The following is a 15,180-nucleotide window of genomic DNA, read 5'->3' on the forward strand; positions in this document are numbered from 1 at the left end:
AATACCGAAACTTCCCCCAAACCTTTGGTGAACTGTTGAATGCCTCTGTTGTGAAAAAGACTGAGACTCTATCCATCTTACTGTCTTCAGTTACCTTCGCGCCTCTGTGGGGGGCAACGGCGGGCGGCAGCCCATAAGCAAAATGGCGGCAGACAGCTTCGTCCCCTCCCCCCTGCCCCTGCGGAGCGGGGCGGGCGGGCCCCGTGCACTTGCCGCCGCCGCCGCCGCCGCGGCCGCCGCCGCGGCCGCCGCCGCCGTCGCCGCCATTTTCCCAGAGCGAGAAGCAGTGACACTGAGCGGGCGCAGGGGGCCGAGTCGGAGACGGTGCCTGAGTTCGGGAGCGGCAACAGAGGGGGCATAGACACACCGAACAACCTCGCCGCCGCCTCTGCGTTCTTGTTGACTGCCTGGGTGCCCCCTCCCCTACTCCTTGGCTCCTGGCGAAGAGGCTGCGCGCTGCTGTTTGGGGAGGGGGTGTGTGGAGCCGGGTCCTGTGTCCGCAGTGGCTGCTGTCGGGGGTTCGTCTGATTGCGAAGGTGTGGAGAGACTCCTTGGGGGTCGAGCAAATAACGGGGTTCGGGTGTCTGGTGTGTGAACATCACAGGTCAGTGCCTGTCGTCTCCGTGGGAGTTCGTGGGGTTTGCAGGGTGGGGGCACTGTGTTTCGAGGCTGTGGGGGCTTCTCATCTTTATCCTTCGGGAGGGGGCAGTCGACATTGACTCTCAGGTGTCTTTGCTGGGGCAAGACTTTGCTCGTTTTAATCGAATGTATCCTTTCTCTTGCTTGTCCCTAGAAATGGAGCATTATGGCGGGTTTTAGGGTAGTGGAAGGGGAAACTGGCAGTTAAACCCCCTTGAGAGTGGGAGTTAGGGAGGGGGCGCACTCCTCCCTGGCAGCGGGTTAAGGCCGCTTGGGTGAGGAGGACGCTTGTGACTGTTGGTAGGGTTTGTGTCCAAGAGGTCCCAGGAGCTACCGGCTCTCGCTTTTCTCAGCTGCGTCTTGTTCAGGTGTTGAAAAGCTGTGTAGGCCCCATTCTCTTCTTTTTCCATCTCTTGATTGGCAGTCTCGGGCATAGTGCTCTCGTAAATATGAAGGGGGTTAAAAGAACGCCCTAGGCATCCCTCTTTGTGGGAAAACGAGACCGCTCCTCATCCTCTCTGGGAGAGGATAAACCCGCCCCTGAGGTGGTCACCCCAGTACCCAGCCTTCTCAGTCTCCTCCCCCCACCCCTCTTGCATTACTGCCGTCCTTTACTGTGCCGGAGCCTTAGAATCCACAATATGGCTTATTTCAGAAAAGCTTACTTTGACCAAGGGATTGGCACAAACACTGTGGCAGCAGACTCAGATGAGAAACAAACGGTTCCCTGTGCTAAACGGGGGAGGAGGGAGAGAAAAAACAATCCGGAGTGCTCTCTTCCACTAGCCTTAGTTCCGTGTAGATACGTCCTAGCTGAGCTGTCTCTTGAGAATGATACAATTTAAGGTCAAAGAGAAATCTTAGCTTTAGAGTAAACCCCGTGCTACCTATTTTATTCCACCTTTTAGAGATGTGAATACTAAGGTGTTTGGAGTTCTGAAGACCTTGGAGAGAATTAGGTGAGGTGCATTCAGCTGTAGACAGGAAACATCAATACCTAGTTGGAAAATAGTCCTTTTTTCCCTTTAATTTTCGAGATGGGGAGTAAAAACTGTAATTTCCCTCTTTTGTCCTTTACAGATTCTAAAAATGGCGGCCCCAGGCTGATGTTGTGGTAATCTAATCAGCTCGGGTCCTCCACACCCCATGCAGTGCGTTTGTCTGCAGCATATTACAGGCTTATTATGTTTACATGAAAAGACTGGGATTCCTCCCACCCCCCACCCCAGTCATTTACAAAAAGGTGTTGATTTTACTGCAAATTACAATCCTTGTATTTTAGTAGATTAATTTTATTGGTTTTTTCCTGAGAGGCAAATTAATTGATACCACTTCTAAAATAATAAAAGCACTCAGGTAGTCTTGGAAATTTCAGTGGTCAGGATGGATGCAGTTAAATATTAAAAATATTATTTAGGTACCAGTAATAGTTTATGTTGGGTTTAATTCAACCATCTTTTATTCATTATGTCAGAGTATATTAAAATATTCTGCTAAGTGTGTAAGTGTAATCTATTTCATATGATTGGACATTTTTATCTATAGTAAAACATTTCCATTCAACTCGACAAATTTTGTACATTTTGGGTTTTGTATTCTGTTTCAGAGTAAATTTTAGGGAGCTGTACAAACAAGCCTAAACCTGTTACTTCACTAGGTGTTCAGATGCTGTTATATTTGCATCTGTTTTTTCCCATGTATTTGAAGCTTTCCTTAAGAATTTTCAAAGTTAATTGTATATTTGATGAAGTGAAGCTCCATATTTTGCTTGCTTTTAAATTTGTCTTGTAGCATACTTATCATCATTATGTAAGTAAAAACAGTAAGGCTTTGGTTTGGTTCTTGGTCCTCCACCCCCCCCAAACATTATCATTTACCCATTAAGAGATTGTCCACTCTAATAAACCTTAAGTAAAAGTGTTACCATAATAGGGTCCAGAATCCATTTTTTGTCATATGCAGAATCTTATGGACTGAGACTGAAAATTAAATGCTGTTAGGTGTCATTTATCTGTATTTTTAAAAGTGTGAGTAATTAGAGTCATTTCCATAGCGGGAGGTTATCAGTGGGCCATTAATGGCTTTTAATGACCATTCAGATTGTGGAGCAACTAAAAGATGAGTGAGTGCTTTTCAATATGATAGTACTTAAAAAGACTGGAGTATATACACCCTTTTAATGATTTTCTGATCCATTTTTAATATTTTAGAGTAGAATTTACTTCATGGTGAATATGAGAACAAGGTTGATAATGAGGTTCTATTCTACAGAATAATTATTGAAATAACTGGCTTAGGGATTTTCTGCATACCAGTGAGTTTCATCCTTGAAGGTTGAGCACACAACCTTACTTTGAATCTTTGAAATATTTTATTATGTAATGAAATGTAGGTCAGTAATGGGAGAGTTTGCATAGTGATTTGGGATCAATACTCATTTGTATTATGCTCTTGTTTGAGTATGTAAGATCCTTCACTACTATATTAAATGCTATACAATTATTTTATGGGCTTTGTAGTTAAGAACTATGATTCAGAAGAAGATTGGTACTTGAAACTTACTATCCAATGTAAGAATCAATGTATTCTTATACATTTCATTTATGTAGCCAGAGGACGTAACACTGCCTATGCTCAGGGTTTTCTTGATAGTGACCTTGGTCAGGTCTTTGATATACAAAGAAGCTTGAATCACTTGGCTTTAAAAATATGATAGTTAGAAATTATAAAAGCTTCTGCCTCCTGAAATCTATTAGCTTCATACTTGCTTGCTTCATTGCTTTGAGTTTTGTTTTGCTCCTATAAAATAGACTTTAAAAAAAAGTATTGTGCCTTATTTAAAATACTTTATAAGTAATATTTTAATCAATTGATTTACATAATAAAGATTGTGGAGGTAAATTTATTAAAAGGTTATGTATAATTTTTGTTCCCAGAAAGTTTTGAAACATTTGTTCCCTAGGGGAATAATGGCTTTTGTTCTTAGGATAGCTAAGGATAGCTGAGTTTGAGGGATTATTTGCTTATCTGTTTAAGTGGATTTGTAGAAAACCATAATGTAATTGGAGAGTTAATTTTATTTTTAGAGACTACATTTTGATCATACTTGGCTTTTGTTGTCAGTGTAAAGGATCTCTTTGATCCTTAAGTTTAGAACCTTTACAGGTCTACATTTCAACCCTATAGGACTCTGATAACTCTCCTACAATTTTGGCTTTTCTGACTTCTCATAGCTTCTAGTCAGAGAATCTTCTACATATATACCACATTAAACTCTAGGACTTTTGGATCTAAAAATAAGGAAGTAGAGAGAAAACCTGCTTAAAGTATTAGGAGAAATTCCTCCCCTCAATACACATTTTAGTAGTTTCAGGAAAATTATAACTGTTATTAAATTGGATTTTTAAGTTACTGAAACGGTTATAGTAAGTGGTTATTGAAGATTATGCCCAGGGGTGTTCCAACCACTGAGCAACATCTCAGACCTTTTTATTTTTAATTTTTAAAAATCAATTTACTTTTTTAAATTAGGTATATATGACAGCAGAATGCATTTTGATTCATTGTACCAAGTGGTAGTTTTTCATTTCTCAGGCTGTACATGTATAGCATCGCACCATATGTGCCGTCGTACATGTACCTAGGGTAATGATGTCCATCTCATTCTACCATCTTTCCTGCCCCCAAGCTTCCTCTTTTTAGACAAGACCTTGCTAAGTTGCTGAGGCTGGCCTTGAACCTGTGATCCTGCCTCAGCCTCCTGAATCACTGGGATTACAGGCCTGCACTAACACTCCTGGCTCATGCATTAAACTAAACCTGTAGGTTTATTTTTATAGGTATGTTATGTAAATCCTAACAGCTCTGCCTTTCTGCACATTACTACTGAGACATACATGTGTATATACTGCCATAGTTATATTTAAATGTATAAAACAGAATGGTTGTATGGTGCACACTGAGAATTTTAGCAAATTGGGAGGGTGAGGCGGGAGATCACAAGTTTGAGGCCAGCCTTGGCAACTTTACCCGTCTCAAAATAAAAAACTAAAAAAAGGGCTGAAAATGAATAAAACTAACAGAACATTGAAAAGCCATCAAAACCACTTAGAGGAGCAGAGCATGGTGGTACGCACTTATAATTTCAGCAACTTAGGAGGCTGAGGTAGGAGGATCACAAGTTTGGGGCCAGCCTCAGCAATTTAATTTAGTAAGGCCCTGTCTCAAAATAAAAAAAAAATTAAAAGAGCTGGGATGTGACTCAGTGGTTGAGCACCCCTGGGTTCAACCTTCATAAAAAAACTTGCTTTGGGAATATTAGTACGTAATTTTCTTAGAAGATGTTACGTTTGTTACTTGAAAAAAATTTAATAGATTTTCTTGCTAAAGGATTTATTCTTAACAGATGATAGGTGCTCAATTTGTGAATTTAAAGCTTTTGTTTAAATGAATATATTTCCATTTCAAATATTCTGAATGATCAGGGTCTGTACCTTGTTATGTGTTAGAATAAATTGCTGAATACTTTGTTCTCTGAGACTTTTTACTACTGAGTATAATATTCTTTTTGCTTTATGATAAAATTTCTGTTTGGGTTACTGGCCAAATAATAAGAGGGATCTATTTAAAATATTGATTTATGAGAGTTTCTAGTTTTTAGACCAAGTTTAAAATTGGAGTGGCTCAAACTTTTGACTGCTTTATAATATAAGAATGCTAGGAGGAGCTTTTTATTTTTCTTAATATTAAACTGATTACTTTTTTATTAGCTAAAATTTTACTAAATACAGAAGAGCGGTATTTGTGGTTGAAAATTACTTTCTACTAAATTTGAGGTAGATAGAATTTAACTAAAAATAGAACTATTGCTGCTAAACAATGAATATTTTATAAAGAGTTAAGGATTAGCAACGAAACTTATTATGGTGAATATCTGTGCAAAGTGCCCCAATAAAAATCAAATGATGGTGACCCACTCTTAAGTTAATTAGATCTTATTTTTGTCTTTAAGGATATGAAAAGTGTTTCATCTTTACTAAATAGGATGCTTTTTACTTAAAGTCCGGAAAACAGTTGTTATATTTCACTTGAAATACATTATCATTTTATGAAATCAATTATTTTTCCCCTCTTGAACAGTTCATTAATCAAATCTTAGTTTTAGTTTAAGAAATCATTTTTATATTATTAAGTGAATTTTAAAGCTTATTGCAAATCTCATTTAGTTTTTGTCAAAACTAAGTTCTTTGAGATGTTGGACATTTGCAATGCATTAGCTGACAAAGAATTGTATTTTCATGTGTTGCATTAAGGTGACATCAAGGGCTGGGGAATATAGCTCAGAAAGAAGAGTGCTTGCCTAGCATGCAGAGACCTCAGGTTCAGTCCTCTGTACCCCCGCCCCCCCACCCCAAAGTCATTGAAACAGACATTATGTCTTTTAATGAGTAAATAATAACCTACTGCAATTTAATGAGTAGGTAATCAACTGCTATCCATTATTTTATTTTAGGTACTGGGAATTTAATTCAGGGTGCTTTACAACTGAGCTATACCCCCAGTCCTTTTTTAAAAAATTTTGAGACAGGATCTCACTAAATTGTTTAGGCCCTTGTTAAGTTGCTGAAGCTATCTTTGAACTTGAGATCCCCCTGCTTCAGCCTCCCAAATTGGTAGGATTACAGGCATGCGCCACTGCACCTGGCTGTGCATCATTAAATTATGAAGTTGAAAGATTAAATGTTTTCCTATGTTTGGGCTAAGAACAAGTGTCAGTGGTTTTCAGGGGAGAATAAAAGGAGGTTTGTGGTGAAAAATGGTTACTACTTAGATATTATGGAAAATTAGCTTTGGTTTTTTTAAATGTTCACAGAGAACAACAGAAAGATACCTATCATTTACCTAAAAACAATTTTCTTTGGTTTCTAATCTTTAGAAGAGGGCCTCCAAAGCTAAATAATTGCTGTATCAAACTGAGGACTCCATTTTTTAGTTAAAGAAAATCAAACACACATCCATGTTGAGGAATGTTTTAAAAAGGCATTTAACTTTTTTATTTTGAAATGATTTTGAAGTTATAAAAAGTTTATGTAACTTATACATAAGGAGAATGTATATGAGAAAAACACTCTCCTGATATTTTTGTGTTCTTATTTCACACATTAATAAATGTAAAAAATTCTGAGTTTACAGAAACACATCTTGGATTTATTTTTATCTTTTTGCTTCATATATCACTTAAAGACAAGATTCAGGAATTTGGAAACTTATGTCTTCTTTAATGAAGTGGTAGATCAGAAGAGACTGTGACCAATTTGAATTGTTAGAACTGTGCCCTGGTAGACATAAATTGATAGGAATCTGACATTAGTCTACTATATTATTCATCCAGAAAATAATATTGCTGTATTTGAAATTATCTGTTTTTGTGCTGCTTCTCTTCAAGTGAAACTGCTTCATTAGTTGAATTGATACAGCCTTAAATTGTTAAGTCTTTACTGAAACAGTATTTTTAAAAGCTAGACAAAAAAATGAATTTTGGGTGGCTACTGTTTTCCTGGCACTAAGGATATGGAGAGTGATGAGACTGTTTTTGCCTTAAGGGAGCTCATAGTTTATTTTCACCTCTGAAAAGTCTGCTATTTTAGGGTTTGTATTGATGCAAGGAACAGACATCAACTCTATCTAGCTTAAGTAAATAATTTGTCATAGGCTTTAGGGAAATCTCACATAATTTATTTGAAGAAAGTACAAATAGGCCTCAGAAATTAGCAAGGTGTCAGAGAACTATTCTCCATCTTGATCCCTCTAATTACTGGTTAAGGAGATGCTTGTGGGGAAGGTATTTATGGTGTGTGGAGGAGCGTTTCCTTGGATGAACAACAGAAAGATACCTATCATTTACCTAAAAGCAATTTTCTTTGGTTTATAATCTTTAGAAGAGGGCCTCTAAAGCTAAATAATTGCTATATCAAACTGAAGACTTCATTTTTTAGCTTAAAATCAAACATTGATGTATGTTTTTAAAAAGGCATTTAACTTTTTATTTTTGAAATAATTTTGAAGTTACAAAATGTTTATGTAACTTATACATAGAACTTCATATACTCTTCTAAAAAGAAATTAAATGAATTTTGTTAAAGAAGTATGGTAATGACACCCAAACTTGTCTTGTATCCCACTACCCACCACCCCCAGCCTGTGCTGAGGATTGAACCCAGGGTCTCACACGTGCTGGGCAGGTGTTCTGCCACTGAGCAACATCCCTATCCCTTTTGATTTTGAGACAAAGGTCTAAGTTTCCGAGGCTGGCTTTGAATTTGTGATCCTCCTTCCTTGGTCTCCCAAGTCAACTTATAATTTTTGCAAAATAGAGTGTGTGCCTTTTTTTTTTTTTTGGTGATACTGGGAAAAATAGTGGGTTTCTTTGTATCATCTTCACATTTTTTATACCCAGATCACACAATTTGTAACATTTTACCATATTTGCTTTATTATTTTCTACATACATATACATTACTTTCCTGAAACATTTGATTGCATGTATCCTGTCCCTTTATAGCCTTTAATATGTATGTATTCATTTTCTAAAGACAAGCATGTTTTCCTATGTAACCAGAGTAGTTATTAAATTTGGAAATTTAGCACTGACGTAATACTTTTAAATAGTCTATACTTCAGAGTTTCATTGATTATTCCAATTATGTTCTTTACTAGCACCCCCTCCACCCAAATAGCCAAATCACAGATTGCATTTAGTTATTTTGTGTCTTTCTTAAATCTCCTTTATCTGGAGCAGTTACTCAGTCTTTTTTTTTTTTCATGACATTAACAGACTAATTATTATACAATGCCCCTTAATTTAGATTTGTCCAAGGTTTCTTCATGATTCAGCTTTTCTATGTTTTTGACTGGAAGTCATCTGGAGAGACATGATATTTCTTTGTCCTTTACCCCAGTATGTTTTTCATTTTGATTACTTGTTTAGGGTATTGAATTGTTTCTCTATGTATACTTACTGCTTTTCATTTTTCTATTATCAGTTAATCTATAGCAATTGAGAGTGTATAAATATCCTGTTTGTCATCAGAGATTATATAATGTCCTGCTCTTATCAGATTTCTCTCTTCTAGATTTAATATTTATTGATTCTTGCCTGAGTAAATTTTTACTATGTTGACTGCAGATATATCAAAGTTTTAAATAGTGATTTGTTTTTCTGCAATGGGGAAAATGTATAGGAGTTTCATTTTCTTGCTTTTCCAGTATTTTTGTAGTGCAAATGGGTTGTTTATGTAATCACAACAAATGTATTTTAGGGAAGCAAAGTGTAGATAATTTAGATAGTATAAAGATAATATTCCTGCACAGTTTTCCAAATAAATGAGATTTAATTTCCTGGATGTTTGTTTAATTTGAAATCCGGAACACAGAAATTAAATATTTAGAATTTATTTAAAAATTATGTGATTCCAGTTCCTCATTTAATATTCAGAATTATTGTTAAATGTGTCTTAGGTTTTATTGCTTAGGTTTATGATTTGCTTTAATGCTATCAGAATATGTATGTGTGTGTATATATATATATATATATTTTTTTTTTTTTTACTGTGGAATTAACCCAGGAGAGTTTAACCACTGAGCTATATTCTCAGCCTTTTTTTATTTTGAGACAGAGTCTCACTAATTTGCTGAGGATGGTCTCAAACTTGGAATTCTCCTGCCTCAGCCTCCCAAGTCATTGGGATTGCAGATGTGAGCCACCATGCCTGGCCTAACAGTTTAATTTTTTTAAACACAGGGCTGAAAACATCTATTTTCTATTAAAAAGTCATTCAAACAAGTTTTTTTGTGAAGTAAAAATTTTCTGAAATCACATTTTAAAATACTTTTTTAAAAGGAGTTTGGTGCCAGGCACGGTGGCACATGCCTGTAATCCCAGCAACTCTGGAGGCTGAGGCAAGAGGATTGTGAGTTCAAAGCCAGCCTCAGCAACAGGGAGGCAGTAAACTCAGTGAGACCCTGTCTCTAAATAAAATACAAAATAGGGCTGGGAATGTGGCTCAATGGCTGAATGTCCAAATTCAATTCCCAGTACCCTCCCCCGGCCAAAAAAAAAAAAAAAGAATTTGGTGACATAGTACATTTAATACAGCAGAGCACAAAACATCTGTCATTGTAGGACAAACCAGCACATCCTTTTTTGAACATTGTATTTTATGAAGTACTGCTCATGGAAATAAGTTAGGAGTAGAAAGATGACAAAGGAAAAGAAACAGGAAAGCACTTAGATTTTTCATTATGTTATAATGATACTCATCAATTTGGCATATTTCCTTTTGGTGATAGCAAAATGTTGGTGGTAAATTTGAGGGATAATTTGAATATTATATTGATTTAGTCATTGGGTAATTTATTAAAAGAAAATTATTAATTTCTTTTGAAATAGTGGGAGAAGGAAAAATTTAAGAGTTGTAAATACTTAAGAGTATAGATTATATTCTCTAAAACTTAAAATTCTTTCAAGAAAAGTAAGATAATATTTCACAACAGTGAGTAAGGAAATTATACAGGGGATAATTTGCATTTTGTAGGTGCTTTTAAAAATGTATTTGAATCTACTATACCCAAATATGTCTGAAGAAATGAATGAAAGTATAGTTTTCAGTACTACCAAATGTTATCCCAGTATTGATATAAAGCATATGGTCAAAGGTGCAGAAGCAAGTCTAGAGGGTTTTTTTTTTTTTTATGCCAGAGCTTTCATCTTGAACATGTAAAGTAACATCCTATTGACTGAAATGCAGAAACTAGTTATGTGTGTGAGGTCTTTCAATTAAGTATTTCTCACTGATATCTCCTATCAATTACATGGAGTGCTTCTAAAAGTGAACATTCCTGGGCCCCATTCCAGAGCTGCATAATCGTGTCTTTAGACATATACATCTGCCATCTGCATTTTAGTACTTTCTAGCTGATTAAAACAAACAATTATCCTAGCTCTTTGCTTTTATTTTACAAGAAGAATGAGCCCCAGAGAGGTTAAATAATTTTCCTAAAATAATACAGTTTAGATTGTGGTTGATTGGGGATTAAAATTTAGGTTCTGATGCTTGGTACTTTATACTTTTCCAAGAAATTGTGTTGGACACCTTCCTTTTCAGTAGGCAGGCCCTACATTTGGAGTCACTGAAAGAGGAAATGCTAGTCTTTGTGCAGTGTCATGTGACCAACTCTGTGTTCACATTCCCAATTTAAGATGATTTATTGATTTCCAGAACATGTTTTATTTGAGTAAAGATCTTGGATTAAAATTATATCATTATGAATTGGGATCTATGGCACATGCCTGTAATCCTAGCGGTTCAGGAGACTGAGGCAGGAGGATCATGAGTTCAAAGTCAGCCTCAGCAACTTAGCAAGGTGCTAAGCAACTCAGTGAGACTCTGTCTGTAAGTAAAATACAAAAAAAGGGTTGGGGATGTGGCTCAGTGGTTAAGTTCTATCCCTGGTACCAAAAATAAAAATAAACTGGGATCAAGTTGTAGTGAATCTTGAATGTCAGGATAAAAGTATGTGGTCTTGTGGGAATGCTACAGAAAGTTTCTTTTTGGGAAATGACAATGTTACATGCTTATATATATCCCCCAATTTTTTTTTTTTAGAGAGAGAGAGAGAGAATTTTTTAATATTTATTTTTTAGTTATCGGCGGATACAACATCTTTGTTTGTATGTGGTGCCGAGGATCCAACCCGGGCCGCAAGCATGCCAGGCAAGCGTGCTACCACCTGAGCCACATCCCCAGCCCATATATCCTCCAATTTTTAAGATTGTGAAAATATATTTATGTATATAATCATTTATATATATATAATCACTATATATATATATATATATATATATATATATATATAATCATTAAATAACCTACAACAGCACTTCTTTAGAGGCAATATTGCATAGAACTTAAGAATAGAGACTGTCGAGTCATACCACTTTGGTTTGATTGCGCTCTAATCATATTGTACTGTTGTGAACAGTACAACTGATAATTTGACTGGGCAAATTATTTACCTTTTAGTGCTATATTTTCTGAAGCTGCAGAAAGCAGATGATATTAAGAGTCGATCATAGGGTCACTTTTTTGAGAGTTCAGTAAGGTAATATGGGTAAAATCCTCTGTAGGCTCTGTTTCAAGTTTAGTTTTTGGAAAAAAAGCCTTTGATTCTCATCTCAAAGGTCTCTCATGCTGAGGGCGGTCACTATCTATAGTTTATTTTTCTTGAAGTGTTTATTTTTTATTTTTTTGACATGGGGTTTGCTATGTTGTCCAGGCTGGCCTTGAACTCTTTGGCTCAGGCCACCCTCCTGCCTCAGTCTCCCAAGTGCTGGAACTATAGGTGTGTACTTCTGTGCCTGGCTTCATAAAGTGCTTTATATAGATACTATAGGAGTTTCCTTAGTGTTCTTTTAATCAACTTGCAGGGTTCATATTCCTTCTTTCAAAATATTAATGTCCATACATGTTGAATGAATATAAACTACTCTGTGTTGCTTCTGCCACTTGAGTTTATTTCTAGATTGGCTAATTTCAGTGTACTTGGATTGTGTTACTTTATTTTGTGTGTGTGTGTATTTGGTGCTGGGGATCAAACCCAGTGCTTCATGTATGCTAGGCAAGGGCTCTACCACTGAGCTATACTTCCATCCCAGCATTGTGTTATTTTATTAAATATTACATATGTTACATAAATAAATGATAAATATATAGATGTAAGGAGAATTTTTGTTTAAATGAAAACAAATGCTTTGGAAATTTGATGAAGGCAAGTTAATTGCAGAAGAAGAACTTGTCAAGTTAATTTACTAAAATTACTAAAAGGAGAAAAAATAATAAAAATCTAGAAGGAAGTTCATATGTAGATTACTTGACAAGAGTCTAAGTGATTTCTTATCTTTAAGTAAATTAAAACCAAAAACTACTGACAGTACATTATTGACTGTCTATGTTTTATGAAGAGATGAGAACCCAAAATTCCAGTCAGGAAACCATATACAAAGAATATGTTTGGACTTGACACCAAAAATCGATGTTCATGGCCAGTACAGTGGCACATGCCTGTAAATTTTAAATTTAAAATATGAACAATTTTTTTTATTTTTATTTTTTTGGTACAGGGGATTGAAATCTGGGGCACTCAACCGTTGAGCCACACCCCCAGCCCTATTTTGTATTTTATTTAGAGACAGGGTCTCACTGAATTGTTTAGGGACTCACTTTTGCTGAGGCTGGCTTTGAGCTGGCTGTCCTGCCTCAGCCTCCTGAGTCACTGAGATTACAGATGTGCACCACTGTGCCTGGCTCTTTTTTTTTTTAATATTTATTTTTTAGGTGTAGATGGATACAACATAATGCCTTTATTTTTATGTGGTGCTGAGGATCGAACCCGGGTCCCACCCGTGCTAGGCGAGTGCTAGGCTGAGCCACAATCCTAGCTCTGTGCCTGGCTCTTAATTCGTTTTTGAGAGTGAGGTCCATAGACATTTTCCCTCAAGCTTCAGTTTTCTAGTTGCGATATGCTAGTCTTTACATTTCTAGGTTTTTGTTTTTCTAGTAATATAGAAGAGGAAGAAGTTGATCTTTGAATGCCGTAAGTCTTGGAATTAAAGAGCTAACAGAAATGCAATAAAAGTCAACTATTAAAACATAAATATTTACATGTAGGTTTTTTTAAAAATTAATTTGTCTTTTGCTGATTTTATAGGTTGCTAAATACTTAGAAATTAAACTGTAGTCTCAGGGTTTTTTTTCCTTTTTTAATTTGGTACTGAGAATTGAACCCAGGGATGCTTTACCACTGAGCTACATTCCCAATCCCAGACTCTTTTTTAAAAAATTTGAAACAGGGTCTCTAAGTTCCTGAGGGCTTCATCCTGTTGAAGAGGCTGGCCTTGCACTTTTATTTCCTCTGCCTCAGCCTCTCTAAACACTGAGATTATAGGTGTGTGCCACCCCACCCAGCAAGATTTTTTTCTTTTATGTTGCGAGGGATTAAACCCAGGACCTCAGACATGCTAGTGTGCTACCACTAAGCCATATATCTCTAGCCCCTTTAGTCTTAAGATTTTAAATACATTTTGAATGTCACGGTAGCTTTTCTGATAGTAATAGAGTTGCTGTTCTTTTGGCATTTGAGTATCATTGGATTGATTAGTATCTTCATATTTTCTACTAAGAGGCAAGACAACATAAGTATCTACAGTGTATTATATATCTTATTTGCTCTGCACAGCAACTTTTCAAGGTAGATATTTTGCCCATGTTTCATGAGAGGCTTGTCAAGACATATTTCTGAGGGCTACATAGCTAAAGTGACTAATAATGAATTCAAATTAATCATTTAAAAATCTTTATAGCTTTCTATTAATCTGAGCATAATATACTAATTCTTGACCAGATAATGAGAATAAATCAAAATTAATAAAAATCTTTGATTTTAATAAATGATTTATCAAAATGAAGATAGTTACTTGATGGGCTAGGGCTGTAGCTCAGTGGTAGAGTGCTTGCCTAGCATATGTGAGGCTCTGGGTTCAATCCTCAGCACCACATAAAAATAAATAAATAAAATTTATTTATTTGTCCATCTACAACTAAATATAAAAAAATAAAGCATTGCTCTAACAATGAGATGTTTTAAAAAAAGAGGTAGTTACTTGAGAGAACTACTTTGAGGTACCCTTGGTTATACTGAATTACCCAAAATCATTGCAAGTTCCTTAATAACAACTTAATTTTGTTCATTGTTGATTCCCAAGCACTTAGAGCAGTATTCATAAAATAGTATGTGTTCAGTGAATACATTGAATGAATGTGATTGATTTTATTATATTTTGAAATGATAAAATAATTTCTATAATCTGGTGGGAGGGGGGCAATAGTTGTACAACACTAAGGATTTCTCCCATTATTAGAGAAAAGATACTCAGACCTTGATGGTATCAAGCTGAAAGAATTGTTGGTTATTAAAAGTTACTCAAATGATGAAGATGGTGGTGGAGGCCATGGAGACTGAGGAAGAATAAATTTTATTTGTGGTGCTGGAGATTGAATCCAGGACCTTGAGTATGGTAGGTAAGTGTTCTGCCACTGAACTGCACTCCTAGTTCAAGAAGGAATTTTAGCAGGGCTTGGTGGCACATGCCTATAATCCCAGTGGTTCAGGAGGCTGAGACAGGAGGATCATGAGTTCAAAGCTAGCCTCAGCAATGGTGAGGCTCTAAGTAATTCATTGAGACCCTGTCTCTAAATAAAATACAAAATAGGACTGAGTTCAATCCCTGATACCCGCTCCCCCACTCCCCCCAAAAGAATGAATTTTAAACATTGGGGAGGCACAAAATATTGAATGAATACAATAGGAGACTGAAGAAAAAAAAAGTTTTAAATAGAATTGAAAGAATGAGATACTAATTAAAAAAAATGCAGTAAAAGAAGGTATGTGAAAAAGTTTCTGTTCGAAGGTTTGATTTTTGAAATG

The 15,180-nt window shown here is 36.1% G+C and overlaps 1 protein-coding gene across 4 annotated transcripts in view; it reads left to right on the top strand.

Annotated features, from left to right (window-relative positions):
* The first annotated feature begins 464 nt into the window (after positions 1–464).
* Kmt2e (lysine methyltransferase 2E (inactive)) overlaps positions 465–15,180 on the top strand; it is an 89,434-nt gene continuing 74,718 nt past the window's right edge. For 3 of the 4 annotated variants that reach the window (XM_078040202.1, XM_078040206.1, XM_078040205.1), the window contains exon 1: positions 465–604. The gene's annotated coding sequence lies outside the window, so the exon portion shown is untranslated. The remainder of the gene's footprint in view (positions 605–15,180) is intronic. The other variant, XM_078040203.1, reaches the window with a different exon arrangement.

The sequence above is a fragment of the Ictidomys tridecemlineatus genome, chromosome 2 (genome assembly GCF_052094955.1).
Source record: "Ictidomys tridecemlineatus isolate mIctTri1 chromosome 2, mIctTri1.hap1, whole genome shotgun sequence".
In the NCBI taxonomy this organism is placed as follows: domain Eukaryota; kingdom Metazoa; phylum Chordata; class Mammalia; order Rodentia; family Sciuridae; genus Ictidomys; species Ictidomys tridecemlineatus.